The sequence below is a fragment of the Anguilla rostrata genome, chromosome 8 (genome assembly GCF_018555375.3).
Source record: "Anguilla rostrata isolate EN2019 chromosome 8, ASM1855537v3, whole genome shotgun sequence".
NCBI lineage: Eukaryota > Metazoa > Chordata > Actinopteri > Anguilliformes > Anguillidae > Anguilla > Anguilla rostrata.
This window is the reverse complement of record NC_057940.1, coordinates 30,824,012-30,842,958: the sequence shown is the minus strand read 5'-3', so window position 1 is coordinate 30,842,958 and position 18,947 is coordinate 30,824,012. Positions and strand designations below refer to the sequence as shown.

Here is an 18,947-nt window from a genome sequence, read left to right as displayed (position 1 = left end):
ATAATGAATCAAGCGGCACAACTGCTAGTTTCTTTGAGTTGTGCAAGTGTTCTGTACTGAACTGAACTGGTTATAAAATCTATTACCCTGCAAATTATGTGACAGGGACTGTTATAAATTTAATGTCTCAATTATTCCATGATACATAGTGAGCGCCATACTGTTCTGGACAAAGACATATTTTTTCTTGATTTTACTCGGTACTCCACAATTTTAGATTTGTAATCAAACAACTGACATGTGGTTAAAGTGCAGATTATCGGCTTTTATCAATTGGTATTTTTTATAGGTTTTGGTTTCACCATGTAGAAATTACAGCACTTCGTATACATTGTCCCCCATTTCAGGGTATCATAATATTTGGGACAAATAACCTCAGAGACTTGTTTCTGATCAGTCTGTTGTGTTCAATTGCTTCCTTAGTGGCAGTATAAGAGAGCTTTTAGTATCTAGTTTTGATTCTAGATTTTTGGAGTTGTTGGTGTTTGTCAACAAGAAGACTATAGAGTTATGCCAGTGAAAGTCAAGGAGGAATAAGAAAAAAACTCTAAACTTTATGGAGCTAACTGTAAATGTATGAAAAGTGTATGTGTGCATGCGTGCATGCATATGTGTGTGTGTCCCAGTGTGTAGGCAGGGGAGGAGGGGAGCCTTAAAAAGGAGAGAGGGAGGGAAAGTAAGATTGTGCAACAGAAATTTACAACACAGAGGGTTTTGTCTGCTTCTGGATCATGCCCTGCTTAATATTTTTAGAGCTTACTTTTTTCTTTGAAGTTATTTTTAATTGCTTTGCCTGGATGGATGCTAATTAGGATGCAGTCATTAAATGTGAACATTAGCTGGTTTGGTTGTTAGAGATTGCTCCTCTAATAATATGTGTTGTGTATCACATCACCAAAAGCACACACGCACAGAAAGAAAAGAAGCAAAGACAATCTAATGTCTGTTCATTTTCACCATCAGGTAACTAAGCAATCTGTATGTTTCATTTTCATTTTAAACTATTAACACTGAGATACATTGAAATGCTAAGAAGATAAATATGGCTTAGATAAACAAGGATTCAATCAATTTCAGATGGGTTTGTGGTCGGTGCCAGAAAGAAGCTGGTATCCTGCACGAACAGCGTGTTTTATTTATTTATTCATTTTTACAAATGAGCACGTCTAAATGCGTGCACTCTGTGCTTTCTATCTGACAAGACTGACCCTACAGCAGCATAGACACTCCATAGACACTTATTAGTCACTGCAGCATTTGGCTTTTAGAGAGGAATTGGGAAAGATGTAAGTCTCCCTTACACAACTTATATGAAACCCAGGGCGCTCTCAAACTGTATCCTGGAAGCTGGAATGGCCAATGGTCTCTGAGGCATATTGAACACTCAGGCATAATTGTGTTACCTGATGTTCACATGAACCTATGTTCCTACAAAGCCAGAAAATATTAACTTCTCCATTTCCATGTTATACGACCAAGCAGAAAATAGTGCCACTTGAGCACAGGGACACAAGCCATGTCCAGTCAGGAACAAAATGTTCACACAGAGCCATTGTGTGTGTGTGCAGGATTATGCTCCACTCTCTATAAAACCGCCACTCAGACGAGGGGTTATCTAGTGCTGAAGTGATTTTTGGAATCAGCCTTTTATTATTATGGGGAATGGTAGGATGATATAGATAGATGCTCAGGCATTTCAATTCCCAGAAAAGGCTACAAATAGCAAATAACCTATTGCTGTGAGGACCAGGGGAGTGAGGAGCTCACTGAGAAAGTGTGCTGCTGTTAAGGAGAAGCACACACGCAATATCAGGGTCCCTGGTGTGCTCAATATTCCACGGGAGAAAATAGGAATAAAATTGGCTAATTGACTTGGGGATCTAATAGAGTGCATTCTCTTCATTAACGGTGTGCCGTGATTGCGGAGGATTCCTCAAAACAAAAACAAAAAATTATAAAATAACAAGAACAGAGCGGAGTCTCAATGCAGAGGGTGCTTCCCATGAGACTGGTGGAGGAAATTTCCAGAGTGGGAGGGGCTGATGAATGCTCTGGAAGTAGCTACAAGGAAAACATGTATTGGCATGACCCCACATTAGCAGGCCAGGCCCATGATGTTCCCCCAGTGTAGCAAGTTAAATTATTAAAACAACCTGTTCTGTCTGAGACAACAGAGCCCCCCCCCCCCCCCCCAACCTCACAAAAGCATATTCCCCAATGGGGCATTAGCAAATATAGACCATTTTTGAATTTGTAGCCAGGGCATTGGATTTTGCACTTTCTCACTATGCACGGTCAAACATTTAACAACCGCATGTATTAATGTTGCTGGACTGCTCCCTTCCGGACTCATCCTGAAGTCCCGATGGTCTCCAAGCCCGGGCGTTCCTCCAAATGACCTTCCTCTTGTGCTGCTGTCGCAGGGCCTGTGTGTGCATCTTACTGCCAGTGCTTGCAAGATTACCTCAAATTGTCCCTGGCAGAGTGTGTGGGAAAATAACCCTCTTTATGCCCGACTCACCACTCCCTCTCTCATTTGTTCCCCTCCCTCCCTCAATCCCTCCCCAGTTGAGGAGTGGGTGGGATTTCAGGGAAGCGGATTCTGATCTCCAGTAAGCCCAGTGATTACTGCACAGCTACGTCGCAGGGGAAGAGTCTGATATTAAAACAACATGAGCAGAGATGCACTCATTTAAAAGGAAAGGAGCTATATCACTTATTTTTCCATAACCTCCTCCCCCACCCCCCTCCAATCCTGTTATTTTTATTTCTTTTGTACCCTTTTCAGGTTCACCTTGCAAATTGGTGCCATAACACCTCTGCACCTATCCTCAACATCAAACATGTAAACTACAGTTTTCACTTTCAAAAAATGTTCAGGTGAAAATATTTATTTTTACTTTCCCATGGCTTGGAAAGTGGGGAGGCTGTTTCAGTCTTTTATTGCTATCAGAGTGGAAGCATTGTTAGCTTTTATTTTATCTTTGGCTACTTTCATTTTTTTGTGCCATCAAGAAAGTAACAATACTTTTTAACAGCCTTCATGTGCTAATTTATGCGTTTATGTTTGAAAAGCTTTTTTTTTTATCTCTTACATTTTACTTCCCTTCCCATGGAATGAAATTTAAATTGCAAGCTGTGTGTGTGGCATGTGTGTCCTTTGAAGCATATGCAGCCAGGTGCAAGTTCATTTGCAGCCCACAAGCTGAGCTGTGTAGTCTGTGTGCCAGAAGATACAGGTTACAGGTGCCTGAGTGAATGCAAGAGTGGCTAATGTGTGATAAAATGAAGGGCACACTGCTGACTGGAATCTTCTTTCCCTCAGCAGCACCATGACCAATTATCTAATGATGGGAGAGTGAAGTTTCATGAACCCTATCCTGCATGCAGCTAAAATGATCTATCAACTACTGACTCATTTGAACAAATGGCAAACACTATGATTGGTTCAAAACAGTGACTCACCAATGGGATATGGTAACTCCACCTACCTCTGGTGCAAATTCAATCACCTATCACTACAATTATGCAATAACCCATAGTACCCCAGGATACAGTTAGCACCAGGATGGTCAGGACTTGATTTCAGTCCATGGGACACAGAATTTAACCTTAATTATACAGTCATGGCTTCTACAGTGGCAAACAAGGACAGATCAGCATTCAGTTTATGTCATTGTAAATTGGACGATTTTGGTAAACAACATCACATTAGTTCAGGAAATCCGTAAATAATAATGAGACCAACTGTGTTGTCATTATTACAAGCATTCAATCTTCATAATTTTCTAAGTTTAGTTTCATTTTGCAAGATTTAGTCAATTTTATGATACACAACACCACAACATTATTTTATAATGAACATTGCAGATTTTGTATCCAATGCTATGTAGTGTAAAATGAGCAGACTGCATAAACAACAATACAGATGATAAAGGTTAAATGATCTTAAACAGTGCTAAGTCATGAAGTGGCTCAATCAGAAGTAAATGAATGATGTGGATGATGACAGCAGCAGCAACAAGAAAGGCAGCTAACTAGCTGATTATTCAAAACAATCAGGTGAAAATAAAACATACTCTCTGCTGCTAAACATAGCACTATTTCTTTACCATCTGGGCTTGTTAGACCAACAGCATGAGGCGATAGCCGATAGCATCAATGAACACACTTGAAGTGTGTCAAAACAGGGAAAAATTGTGGTTGTGGCTTGTGTTGTGGACCATGACTCAAACTCAACTTCAAACTCAGTTGCCACCTGCCAACAGGACCCTGTGTCTGTACACTATCTTCCATAAAATATGTTAACAATCACAGGGATGGTATATCCTACAGGATGGTACATCCTACGCCTCATTATCCTGCACCATTGAAATCCCTCATACCTGGATAAATCTGTAACCCTAGGTACATTTCAGGGGGCAGGGGGTGAATTCACCCCTAGCAAAGACACCTGATTGATCACTCCCCACAGTCACCATGGTAGTAGGGCAAGCTAGCACTATAACGCTGTCCTTACCCCACCCCAATGCCTTCCAATGTAGAAGTACTTTGGCATGTCACCCCTGGACAGTAATATTCCATTTCTCCCTCCCTTGTTTTCCTTGACTCTTGACAGCATCTGCCCTGTCAAACCGTAAGTACCTTCTATAAATTGTCAATATACTTTGAGGGGAGTTCCAAGCATTTATAGACCTACATTAAACCTGACCATAATATGACTGTGTATTTGTCTTTGTTTTGAGTAAGTACTGAACCATAAATAGCATACAACCTCCTTATGACAGAATGCCAAATTGTATTATACACTTTATTTTAGGTCTTAAATATAGTGACACTATTACATATTGTGACACGTGTGGAGAAAGAGGCTTAGAGGTGTCAACACAGTTACCTACACAGGTCCCTCCTTCATTATCCCTACAAAAGCATGTTTTCAACATACAAAAATGTGAATGCATAAAAACACTGTCTATAAGTCATTGAAGCTTGCAAAGTCAAGGCTGCCATTAAAACTATTGGTATCAAAATGATGCCAAGTTTCAACAAAAAAAAAAAATCTTAGCTCTCACAAATTAAACAAGCTCTATTCCAAAGCAATTTAAAAATTTAAAAATAACTACACCATATGTTTTAACAATTCTGTGCATTCAGTGCTTTGGGTGTTAAAAATCACAGTATGAATAAAATTAATTGTTATTGTTATTAGTATGATTATTTACATTATTTTGTTGAGAAAATTGTGTTCAATAGGATTTTTTATTTTTATTTTACATTTTAAAATAAATTATACCCATTCTCGAGTGTTTTCATTAACAGTTTATAACATTCATTTAAATGATAACTTCTTCCAGGAGGCAATTTTTGTTATATGATACTTGTGAAACAAAGTTAGAAAGACCACATTGTCTTCAGATGGTAAGATGAAAATAACTCCCAGTTACATGAAATAATTCAGGAAACATTGGGTAGCATTGTTTTAGAATAGAGCTTGTTTAATGTCACTGGCTATGTAGCTATTATTCAGCACTTATAGTTTTAATTACAAGTTAACAGCACAGAAGGTTGCTAGCTAGTGCAGTGTTGTAATGAAACATCAAAGGAATATCTAGGTAGCTGTGAGTTAAGAAAGCAGCCAGTTAGTCGTCCAGCTAGATTAACAGTATTAATGATTTCATTTATGCCATATGGCAGTGCTGGCTAGCTAGCTACACTTCAGTAATGTTATTTTTAATTATAACAGAACTGAGCTTAAGTTAGCACGCTAGCTAGCCTTGCAGCTGGTTTAACGAAGCCGTATAGGCACCCAGCTGTATGCATGAAACACCATGTTTTGGTTAAAGAGTAATAACATTAATGGTTAAAAATTGAGGTTTTGTGGCCAACCTTCAAGTCATGTAGCTTTCATGAAACAATGTTATGTGAGGGTTTGCATGCAAAACTACCGAGAATGCATTTTAATGAAATATAAATTAGCTTTCCACAAACATTATACAACTGTAAAAGCAATGTTTTAATTTTAAATTTTTTTTTGGCAATTATTTATTTGCAAGCAAGCTAGCCTCCACACAAAACCAAGATGGCGACCACAAAGTTTTTACGGCGTCCGTTTGCCTGGTATCGACTTCCCAGCAATTGGCTATTTTCAAGATGAGATGTTGTCATTGGCAGATGTAGCTAAACGTCCTATGGGGAGATTTATTGATAGTGGTGGTGGAGCATTTGTGATAATCGGCAGGAAAAAGAAGGAAAAACATGAATTCTGTATGTTTACACGAGGTCAGGAGGTACAGAAGTTCATATTCTGGGGTCTCTGAGTCTGTGGTCATTGTGGTTATGTATGTAGGAAACCCCAAAAAGTGCCAAACTCTCTGTGTTGTCTAGGTATGTGGCATGCTACCCCACCAAGCCATAACTTGGCGGGATGGCACACCTGCTATCTCAATCGCGGTGACCGCTTATGCATACTGTATATACAATGCACATGAATAATGCCAATCCCTTGTACTGTGGTGTGGGGCATTGCATGACAGCTGGGCATCTGTTTTTGAGGCAGCCATGTGAGTGTGCCAGCCAATCTGCTTGGAATATTTGGAGGCTTTGTCAATACTACCATCTGATGGACACACTTGTATAAAGGTGGCAATGAGTGAATGTCTGTCAATGTACAGTATGTGTGGAATTCTTTCTGACTGCCTCTGTGTGGTTAGCAATGTTTATATAAGTGTAAATGAGTACTTTTATGAGAGAACATGTGCTTTTACCTTGCTTTCGGAAATTGCTTGTTAAGGACTTGAGGTCAAGGAAACCGTGCAAGGGAATATGTTACATATTCAGGGTTTTTTCACATACTTTATTGTCACATCAATTTTTCTGGTACAAAACATAACTACAGCTTTCTAAAATGTTGCAGTGACGCTGTGTTTTATGACATTGCTAAATATTGCTATGCTCAAACCACAACTTTTCAGCTACACAGTAAATAGGTTCAAATGGTTCTTAATTATTTTACTTTCCACAACCTTCAAAAAAAAAACAAAAAAACATTTGCATTATTTGTCCAGTTGCTCCAGGGGTTTGATAATGAGCAAAACCAATTAAAATAAAAATGTTACAAAAAGTTTAAGAAATTATTCTCCAAGTTTAGGGCTTTTTAAAACACTTCCTTAACGGGACAGTGGCCATTAATTAGCAGAGCTGACGGCTCATCTAATTGAGACTACTGTACAATGGTTTGCTGCCTTGAGGAACATCAGTATTGTTTAGCATTACAACACCCTCTGCATCACTGAAGGTCACTTTCCTCCTATTACCCTGAAAGATGCTTTATATTTTGACAGCTCCCTGTCCCACTTGCTCTCAGCAAAATACGAGATGAGGAGCTTTGTAGAGCGCGGCTGGCACCATGCAGGCCTGATTGTATCTGTGCAGGATGGAGCCTGATTGGGGGCGGGCCTGCAAGGCAGGGGGCGAAGACTCTCTTTAACGGACAGAATTGCTTTGACCGCCTGTGCTTGGTCGCATCTGACCTCTGGACCCCCACCCACCCCCTCCCTTCCGAGTGTGAAGTTTAAATGAAATCTGCTGCATAAACCCACCCACCCCACCTCAGTAAATAGGCTGTGACTTATGAGTAAATGGGATTAACACTGCAGTGAATGCATTTCCCGACCTATGTTTCTCTCTCCATCTTCTTGTGCCCAATGCCCTCCCTCCCCCTACCCCACCCCCCTCCCTCCCAATCCCACCATACCCTCCCAATGCTCTCTCGCACACGGGACAAATCATCCCCGACCAGACGTCAGGCGACGTGTTGGACATGTCACCCCGTCCGCAACATGGAGAGCATCTTCACTTGGAGGGAAGGAAGAAAAAAATAATAAATTTGATCGCTTCGGCTGACAACTAGTCTGGACACACAGAGCGTCCTTGGGGATTAGGTGTCACTGCGCGGTGACATGTTTTATGGGCTGCTTAAACAGACTCAACACACGCCAGCCTGAGTGAATGGGGCCTGCCGCCTCTGACATGAATCAATAGCTTTTAAATGGAAAGCGAATCTAAGGCTCTTCCTTCGCTGATTGGGTGCTCTTCGGCTGGAACCGCGGTACAGTAAATAATAGACCTAGTTGTTGTCTCTTTTTTTGTTTGTTTTTGCATCCGCTCACCAGCATTACGCGAGCGAGCGGTTAAGGCCGGCGAAAAGCACAAGTTTTGATAAATGATGTTTCGCTTTCCTTGCCCGTCCGTATTTCCCATTTCCGACAAAACCGCAGACGTGTGGAATAAATTGAAAGGCATGTGGGGGGAATGGGCAATTTATATTTGCCCCGCACGGGTGTTCCCCCCTCCCCCCGCCGACCCTCTTGGAAGGTCCCAGGAGACAGAGAGGACAGGGTAGAAAGACAAAAAAAAATACTCTTGACTGAGCAATTTACAGCCAGGCACTGAGGTTGATTTACTGGATGCAAATGTGGGGATAAATGCGGATACAGACAGAAGACTTTGTAGTGAGGTTTGGTCAGGTTTATTCAGCAACCAATCAGAATTCTGTATGTCTGTAGAGCCCAACTTAGTGAAACAGACATGACAATGGTTTGTAAATAAAGGATATATATATGGCAATGATAATGAATATGTGAATTGGCTAATTGAAAACAATAATTTGCATAAAATGAGGAATAATATTAAAGGATTCTTAATCAGAGGACATAATTCTGTGATGGCTAAACATAGAGGTTAACAGTACTACCTTTTAACAAACATTAATTTGTGTTATGGGTTAGTGACACGCAACTCTTTATTACGTGGTTAGTTCATTTAATCAGTCTCATAAAATGAAGTTTTAACAACGTAAAACAAAAGGTCATGGAATTTGCCATTCCAGACTAAAATACGCAAAGCAAAACAAACAAACAACAAACAGCAGTAAAATGACGTAATCAAGTATTACAGGTTTTACGCTATACTTAATTAATAGTGAATATGACTCAGCACACGGTCAGTCCCATGGTTAGGAAGCCAGAGGTCACAAATGTCCCTGTGTATAGTTACATGGTTACAACTTTGAGCACTGAATGTGACACCAGAGGGGCGTGAGTTTAGATCCCTGCAGAGCAACGGGATTTGGCGCAGAGGAAGGGACACGCAGCAGATGCACCTGGATCAGCGGATGGCACGGAGCATCTTAATTCCTTTGCAGTAAGGGAGCTCTGCGTGTGGTGTTAGCAGGTAACAACAGCCTTGGCACAGTCTCTGGGACATGTTTGGGCTTGTCGTGAGGAAGGGAGACCGTAACCTTTTGAGCATTACTGTGTTTTTACATCCCCCATTCAAATGCACACCTCTGTGTAATTCATTTTCATCTGTATTCACACATTTTGCCAAGAAACAAGAAAACAAGCATGTTATAAAAATTGAGAGATGTGCAGGGTGAGAGGACAAAGTGATAGAAGGAGAGTCAGAAGATAATTTTACTATTCTACAGGAACAAAGCCAGATAACGTTCCTCTTGCTCTGGCCAATCTCACATCTCAGAGCAGTGACAGTGACAATGGCATTGTGGCATCCCACTACCCGAGAGACAGATGAGGCCGCCTTCTTCCCTGCAGACCAGCAACAGAACCAAAAATGTGGATAAAAGCCAAAATCCATCACATTATTAACAGCTCTTTGGCCCAGCTGCAATAGCCATTTAAACAGTAAAAAAATAAATAAAAACTTATCAGCTAATGTACAGTAGCCATTTGGAAGTATATTATTCAACTGCGCAAAGGCATTCTCGCTCAATCATAAAATGCTCGTGGAAGTGCTGGCTGGTTAGGCTGTCCGAATTGATATTTCCTATTTGCATCATTTCTCTTTGAGCAAACAATGCAAGACTAAATAAGACCAATACTAATAATTAAAAGTGTATATAAAAGCTCAATAATGCTGTCTGTGTAATACTGATTTTAAAGCAATATTTAAACATTTAAAAACATTATGAATATTTTTCTTTATATCAGATAAAATAAGGAGACAAATAAAAGAATAAATAATAATTGTTTATATCCTGCAACGGAACATCACACTGACATAATTACCCATTTTTATATTAAAACAAGCCTCTCATAAATGATTTTGCCCATTAGTGCTCATCACAGAAGGATTCTCACCGCTCGCTTTCCTATTTACACTGCACATGCACAGAGGTCCTGACCGATTGGAAGATTATCAACTAAAAAACTAAATAAATCAATAAATTAAGAACCAGAGTCAAAAGGTAGAACAGTGGCAATTAACAAAACTGTTTTTGTTAATGTTTAGAAGTATGATTCTGAAGAGGCAGAAAGATTATCTTTTTTTGCTTTTCCTTGTCAGAAGACCTCTGCTGTGCTTGAAAATGATGCATTCACATATTTTGTGAATGGTATAAATTGATCCTTAAATGTATACCTGAACAAGCACAGTGCTGAAAATTTCATTTCAGCAGCTGTATGCTTAAGAATAAATCCATTTTTATATCCAGGGCTTTTGCAGAAAAGCAAAATGAAAATAAGAAAACTAAGGCCATATTTGTTGCACATAGATTCATAAGTTCGCCATATCTAAAGTTTTGTTAGTATATTGAAAACAGATAATACATGAATCATAAAGTAACATAAAATAAAAATCATAAAATATTTGTTACAATGTATGACAAACCAAAAATAGGCAGCTGCCACTCTCCAAGTCATTGAGGTGTAGTGTTGTCTAATGAGGGATTGTTTTATTGAATTTGTAATACAGTATGGTCCTATACACATGTCCATTGAGAGATTTGAACTAGACATACACATTCCAGAATGTTTAATATTTAATAATTACGTTCATTATAACTACTCATGGTGTGAGACTGGCGTGGTGGTGGTCTGCACTACTTTTCCCACCATTATCACAAAAGATGTTCTCCTTTTCCATTGCTGCTGAATGATTGTGCAGGGTTTTTTCCACCACAAGGCTTAGTTAGATTGGATGGTGTCACTGGCAAAGAAAACGGTTGCGGCAAAAAGGTGGCTGCCACCATATGTGCTCTTCCCACATTGGGTGCTCACCTTCTCTGTCAATAAATAATGTTGTGCCTGGAAATATTCAAGATGTGAGGGCAGTGATCACGCCCATGTGCAGAGGGCCTGCCGACAGCTTCAAACCATTTATTTCACATTGATTGCTTTGATGGGGATTGGGCTGGAGGAAAATAGGGTGTTATTATTACTATTATTATCATAATTATTACATTTTGTTGCATGACTAATGTTAAAATAAAATTGAAAAAATGAATCACAAAAAGAATAACTACTTAAAATTTATTCTAATGCATTACCATTTTAGAAATGCAGTACAGGGACATCAAAGGAAGATATATGTTCACAGGACCAAAACCTTTTTTTTTTTTTTTTTTTTTTTTTTGTTGCTTTGATTAAATTTTTGCTGTGGACTCAGAGTCATATAAGGTAAGGCAAAAAACAATACAACACAGGACAAACAGATTATAATTAAATAAATGTATTTTTAACTAAATAAATAATGTCCTAGGATTTTTGTTTTAATCTATTGTTCTGTACCTCAAGACAAGGGAGAGGAGGTGGAAAGAGCTGAACAGCTTTGATCAGCTGCCCCCCGTTTCCAATCCCGACTCCAGGAGGACTATCCTGGGGGACTCTTGGCCACCACATCCGCTCGTATTTTTCCACTGTTTTACGATAAGGACACCTTTTTGGGCAGCCCTGCAAGGCTGATGAGAAGCAAGCTGGGCTGCATAGAGCAGCCCAAGGGGAGAGTGCCTTTTTCCTACCTAGAAGGTGCTCTGGTCTAATTGTAATGTTAAAGTTCCACTGCCACCTTCGTACGGCAACACACAAAAATGACAGGGAAGAATCTTGTTAAACTGACTGCTTATTTACGTCTGTCACGGAAATCAACTAAGCCGTTGTTGTTTTTCTTGCTATCAACTTTGAGAAGCACTGTGAAGCACTTTGAGAGTGGGGCCACTCATGTCTGCAGTAGAAACTTGGAACAAATTTTGGAAAAAATACAAAAAGAAAATAATTTTTCTAAAGTGGTGTGGTGCCCATGTGGTGTGGCAGTCCCTTACAGAATATCAGTTTGAATCTATTCCTTTCTGACTGTTTGTCTATATTTGAAAACAATAAAGCAAAGTTGGGTGAATTGGCTCGTTGACAGTGCAATATTGGTTTTAAGATCTACTGCAGTGTTGCTAATGACGCTGGATCAGGATGGCAGTGTGACGTAACTGCTCAGAATCTAGCTGTCCTTTCAGGCTTTAGATTCAGTTTGCAAGAGGGTTTCTGTTGTTCTACCCTAGAAAAAGGTATGTAATCTTAGGGAATATGTGTGTTATGTGTATGTAATGTGTATGTGTGGTTTAATATAAATTTTTTAAATAAAATGTAAGATGTGTAGATGTGTTCACAAGGCTTACAAACACTCTTAAAGACTGTTACTTCAGCATAGATCAGATTAATGTTTAGAAAGTGGAGACAGTGACATGATCTCATTGACTACAAATTGTCAATTACAATATCTTTGTCAGGGTTTAAAAACTGTATAGTACAGATGGCAGTGACAACTATATAGAAGTGATGTATTTGGCCCTTGAAAATGATTTGGACACAGTCTAAAAGGATAGAAGCGTTCAGCCACAATTCACATTTCTGGTGCAGGAAACGAAAAGGGGTACATATCATTGCATGTACCTTTTCTCATCTTCCACATCTCCTTCTCTAGCCCCCCAGGTTCCTCGCTATGTACTGCCTCACAGGATACACTTATTTGACGGCTGCTTCCGCGATATAAAGACAGAGGAATTTCCTGTTGTTTTCCCCTCTCCTTACTGTCGTAGCTTGCACGTTCTGCTTTATCCCGTTCTCCCTCGTTTGGCCCTCTCTGTTCGTTCCTCCCTTTCTCCTTTGCCCCCATCTCCCTCACCCCCCTCTCCTGTTTTTTTTTTATAGTGTTTATTTAAGATTTGTGAAGTTGATAGCAGGCTTGGGGCAATCGCTCAGACGATGAAAGTTTCATTTTCTGAGCCTCATACATCAATCTGGGCTGCGCTTTGTCTCTTTCCGACAGATACAAAAGAGCCGCTGCCAGCGATAGCATATTTATTTTTTTAATAAATTTGCTTCCTGGAGCTAGGTTAGGTGGGACTGATAAGACGACAAAGAAACGTTATTCTTTATCCCCCTGTCTCCCTCTTACTATTGCGGTTTCCGCTGAGTTCCAGGCAGACTTGTATCTTTATTTGAGTTTGCATGTTTCTATTGCGCTTATCTCTCTCTCTCTGTCTCCCTCTCTCTCTCTCTCTCTCTCTCTCCCTCCTCAGTAGATGGATTCATGATTTGTCCCAGTCATTAGGTAATTCAGCTGCCTACAGGAGCTGTTGCATGTGGCCTTGTTTGATTGCAGGTACATCCTATTAAGATTTTTTCTTAAATATCCAGAGACAGCTTGACATGGCCTGAGTGAGGATTGGATTTACATACAGTGAAACAAATTTCTGAAAATCATCTAGCTTGCAAATAAAATATTTGCATTTATTAAATTGCTCTTTGTCTATTTTTGAAGCCTCATGAGGCACTCTAATACTATTTAAATTTGGATTTAAAATAACAGTAATCAAGCATGTACTAAATTGTCACGATCTCTGGCACAGTTCAACAGGATTACACTATTATTAATCATAGAATGGTTGCAAAGACAAATCCTGCATATATTCACTGCGTTTGGAGAACAGCTGTAATTAAAGGACAAAATGTGTGTTCCCCAACATGTGTAAATTACCCACTAAAATATATAAACAGACAATTAAATTAATGATTTACAGTATTTGCATCTTGGTTCATTGCCTGTTTGGGATGCAGATTCCATCTGGCAAAAATTCTTGTCGGACAAACACCCCCACCCGCCCCCACCTCATAACATGACTTTTATAAAATGGGTGGCATGGTCATTTCCAACTTGTCTACAGGAAGGTGATTCAAATGCATGGCCTATGCATGTACAACAAATTGCTCAATCAGCAAGATATGGTTTGCCCATAGTTTATCTTTTTTTGTTTTACTTCTGAGCAGCTTGATTATCTTCATGTTTACTTTTAGTCTTGTTTTATTCAAATGAAAAATACCCTGGAGTAATGTCACATGGGATCTCTCTCTCTCTCTCTCTCTCTCTCTCTCTCTGATAAATCCAATAGTACAGTTATCCAAGCTGCCATAAAGCGAATCTCTCAGCTTCATAAACAGGTTCATACCAACTTCAATATTCAATGCCAAAACACGGGTCTCCACTTTCTAACAACATTTTAAAAAGGCGGTGACATGTGAAAATGTGACCCATTTTCTTTTCAGATGTCAAAATTTTCATTTACATGTGAAAAAAAGCCAGTCACGTGCAAAAATGTCCAGTTCCCACGTCACATTTTCTTTTCTGATATTTTAACCTCTTTGTGCAAATACGATGTTACGAATATTTAGAACATGTGCATTTGTCCCCCCCCAATGAAAACAGGAAAGAAACATTTCCACCATAAATTGATGCAGAAAAGGCACAAATTGGTGCATAAAAATTCACCAGAATGCAGGAAATGAAGTGTTTGCTGCTCAAAATTTCCTGGGGGAGCACCCCCAGACCCCCAGCTTAATGTGTCCCCCCTAATGTTCAAACAAAACCTATGCCACTGTGCGGAAGTACTAAATATATATGAAGCAAAAAGTAAGCAGTGTACCCTCGTGTGTTCTAGTGTCTCCAAACCTGCCCCAGTTTACTGTTTGCGTGTTTAGGCCTACATCTCAAACAGATTGTTCAAGACAATAAATGACCAGTGAATGTTGAAAGAGACATCTTTACATATAAAACCAATGGTAAGATTGTATATTTATTCCATATTTAGTAACAGGTGTAGTTCACAGCTGTATTGGCATTCCTTCAGACTATTGTTGGCTTTATCTTGTTGCTATGACAGAATCATTTTTGGTGGTGAAAGAATATTTGTATGCACTCCCAGATAGACACTATTTTGGGGTGTAGTTGCAGATGTGACTGCAGGCAGGGGTTGCTTGATAAATGGATGACCTACGTGACAATGGTGGCACTTAGAAACTCTGAATTTGGCATAGCTGTTGCGTATCATCTACTAAAAAAGGTAACAGAGTTAGTTTTTTCTACTCATAGTTTGGTTGCAGGAGCACTGAATGTCAGAGTTGAGCATCTTAGAATGCTGCCATCCTGGCCACTGGAAGAATTCATTCACAGGCGAAAATGTTAAATTCACATGTGAATTTGTAATTCTAAATTTACATGTGATTGTAAGGTGGACACACAGCACTGTGGCTGTCTGTGAATTGCAGTAGTGCTATGATGGGACAACATTTGCTCATCCCTGGATAAAATAGTATCACCATGCTCTTTCTCGCACAAGTTGCAGAAATGTTAATGAAGTTAGGCAGGCAGTATATTACATTCCAACATAAGAATACTTTCTCTGTAATTTCACCATTACAGAGCTCAACTCTCCATTCACTTCAGATGGGTGATTTTATAGTCCCTCATAATTTTAACATCCATTTTCTGCACTAGGGAAAGTTTCTCTCTCTCCTTCACTAGCATTTTGTTTTTTCTCTCCCTCTTTATATATCTGTCATACTGTCTCTCTCTTTTGGGGTGTGTCAGAAAACAGTGGCATGAAAGATGGTCAATAAAAGAACAGAAACATAAATGAGGATGGGGTGCTGGGACCATATCAATCTGATCATTCAGTGCTCGTTGGGTCACTGGGAAACAGGAAGTCAGTCTCAAAGCTTTTGGTCAGCTCTAATTGTGCTGGATTGGTGTCTGCTTCTTTCCTTCACTATGTAGAGATGCAACCTGGTTTTACTTAAGAGAAAGCTAATAAACGTAAACTCTCCAACTCCATTTTCTGATAGTAGAGAATGAGATGAGATTGTTTGGGAAAGGGCAAGGTGAGATTAAACTATTGTTCAACAATAGGCTATATCAAAGGTATTTCTTACAGCACAAAGAGATGAAGGTCATGAGTACTGTGTGTAACATTCCTTTTAAAATCTGACTTTAGTCGTCATGTGAAATCATACTGTTTCTCGCCCCTAGTGAAAGCAAACCAAAATTGGCTATCCAGATGTACCATAACAGATTAAAAAAAAAAAAACCACTGGGCACATCTAAAACCTTAAATACTGTAGCCAAATATTTCTATGGGCAGACATATAATTATTTCTACACTATAAATCAGATTCCTAATTTCTTTCACTATAAATCAGATTCCTAATATCTTTCATTTTAATTTCAGGTTTTCCTTTTGAAAAAAAAAAGAAAGTCCTGCAGAGTGTGCTAAAATAATTTCACACTTCCAAGCCTCATATTAATGGGGAAACAATGTCACAGGACTGAAAATTATACCAGAACTGATACAAGTACAGACACTTCCCAATCCTAGTATAAAAACTGCATGCTTTATTAATCACACATTTCGATCATCTCCAGCAGCATTGCTTGGAGTAATAACCCCTTGCCATTACACCAACAAAACAAAAAGAAAAAAGCACACAGTTCTGCTCTGAATTTCAAGTAGGTACATGCCGGCAATTGTGCTCCAGTCGCCTAATTGCATTCTGAGTTCTGCATTTATAAAGAACCGGGCATTTCCCTAAATAAAGCTGTTCGACAACTAAATAGATATACTGTAATATAAATATGAGTTGTAAACACTAGCATGCTGCACTGACCTGAACAGAACAGGGAGAGCCAGGATAGTTCAGGCAGAGGTTACAGTGACGGGGAACAGGCTCAGGCTTCGAAATGTGCGAAGCCTGGCTGTGCGTCAGGTGCGTCCAGAGGGACCCTGGCCGCGGAGACTCCCGGTAACAGATGGCTGAACCCGTATTAATACATCAGACAACGTGTAAACCCACCCCTGCATCTCTCTTCTGGCGGCTGGAGGCGGACGCTTCCTACCTGCGGCGCGCCGGGTAATTAATTGGCTTAATTGACTTAACGGGAGTGACAACGGGAGGTCTGGTGTCTGTCAATCAGCGTTGCGAGGTGTGGTGTCCTGCTGGGGCTTTTTTTAATCATTTAAAGGATGGGCTCGTTCCACGCTAGCGTGACACAAGTGGAGAGAATGGAAGCGTCAACGAAACAGCTTTAATTACATTGCTTTTAACAAAGTACTCAATTAGGGATCTCTCAACAGAGAACTGGTGGTGAGAGCAAGATGCAGGCATATGCATACCTAGGCACACACGTGCACGCACGCGCACACACAGAAATGCCATCGCACACACTCACATGTAGTTTCTTCTGACAGCCAAAGCCTCAATTCACAAAGAAATGGGAGTGATGGTGCTCATCTTCATCTGCCTCTTTCCCAGAGTTCTACCATTTACTTTCCACAAAAAGTATAGAGTGTGTCATCTTTAACACAGCTGACTGAGTAATTCTAATGCACTTTTCAGTGACATTCTGTTTCAGGGTTTAACAGGGTCTCGGGCCAAATTTTCACTGTTCCCAGATAGTAGCCTAAGTCTGAATGTTAAAAATATTGATCTGGCTGATACAATATCTGGCAAAATGCAATGTTTGCTAAGCAAGGTGTTATATGTGTGTTAGCCTAAGCATAACAGCACCCCAGTGAAGTGTGACTCCCTAATACCAACTTGTTGCACTGTCAAAAAAAAAAACAAAAAACAAAAAAAAAAAACACTTACTTATCATGCTTATCATGTAGATGGAGCAAAGTTAAAAATTTAATTACAAGGGCAACTTTGACAGATTTCTGTAGTGTGTCCAGGAAAAAATACAGAATGAATAGTCCAGGTGCATTCTACACTCCCATAAAAAGTGGTGTCCTTGCCATCAGCAAAGCATAATAATGCCGGTATAAATTAAAAACTAAAATGATAATCCACCAACTACGGAGGACAATGACGCAGAATGTGTTTGTGGTAGGTTTGTGGTCAGTGTACAATTGAACATTGGCTTGTTCTGAAATTAACTTCTTAAGAACAGTCACATGATCAACATTATACTACTGTTGCCTACTCAAGTTCGTTCATGCAATGTCAACCTTCCGTTGTCCTGATTTTGCAAAGAGGATAACAGTTGCAATATTGCAGGAAACCAACTTAATGCAGAATGGCATGCACGGACTGTCTTAACAAAATGTATCATGTTATGGCTTCCTTGGGGAATCGCATGACCTACAGCAGCGATGCTCTCCCGAAAACACTCTAAAATTCATTTATCCGCCCAAAATAAGCACCCAAATAACAACGAACGGTTGTGTGAAATGGCGCTCATCAAAGCTTCACGGAAACATAGGACGAAAGATTCACCCATGATCAAAAAAAACATGAAAGAAACAGTGGACATAAGTAGAGGCGACCTTGACGAAGCCATTTTGCAAGCTAACAGACAGGCCAGTAACGCAACCTCGACAAGGTGATCACCACTGCCGTTAAAGAAACGATGGACATTGTTCTTATCCCGCAGTTAAATTATTCAAAATAACAGGTGAAACAGACAAACGACGCGGTTTGTGTTTTAGCCAAGGACATGGAACAACTCGGAAACTCAAGAAAACACAAGCTAGGGTTGACTCTTCATTCGATGGTCCGTGCTAACAAACACGAGATCACAGTGCACGCCCAGGTACTAGCGGATCTTACCTCAAAACTAACGGAGATGACATCTGAGGTTGGTAGGCCTCGGTTTCCTCAGGAAGAACCTATCAAGTGGATCCCCTCGTTAGCAGGCCAAGATATCTGCATAGAGCGGGCTCATCGCATGTACAGTGCACGTAACAAAAAACACTCGTCCTCGCACTCTCATTTTTAAATGATGGGACTACGTGGTTCGACAAAAAATCCTGCGGGGGCCTTCCCGATCAA

The 18,947-nt window shown here is 39.9% G+C and overlaps 1 long non-coding RNA gene across 1 annotated transcript; it reads right to left on the bottom strand.

Annotated features, from left to right (window-relative positions):
* Positions 1 to 8,573: 8,573 nt before the first annotated feature.
* LOC135261397 (uncharacterized) lies at positions 8,574 to 18,849 on the bottom strand. The gene is made up of 3 exons (XR_010331917.1): positions 18,726 to 18,849; positions 9,478 to 9,605; positions 8,574 to 9,365 (listed from the first exon to the last, which is right to left on the bottom strand). It is a non-coding gene; the product is annotated as an uncharacterized LOC135261397 (long non-coding RNA).
* Positions 18,850 to 18,947: the final 98 nt, after the last annotated feature.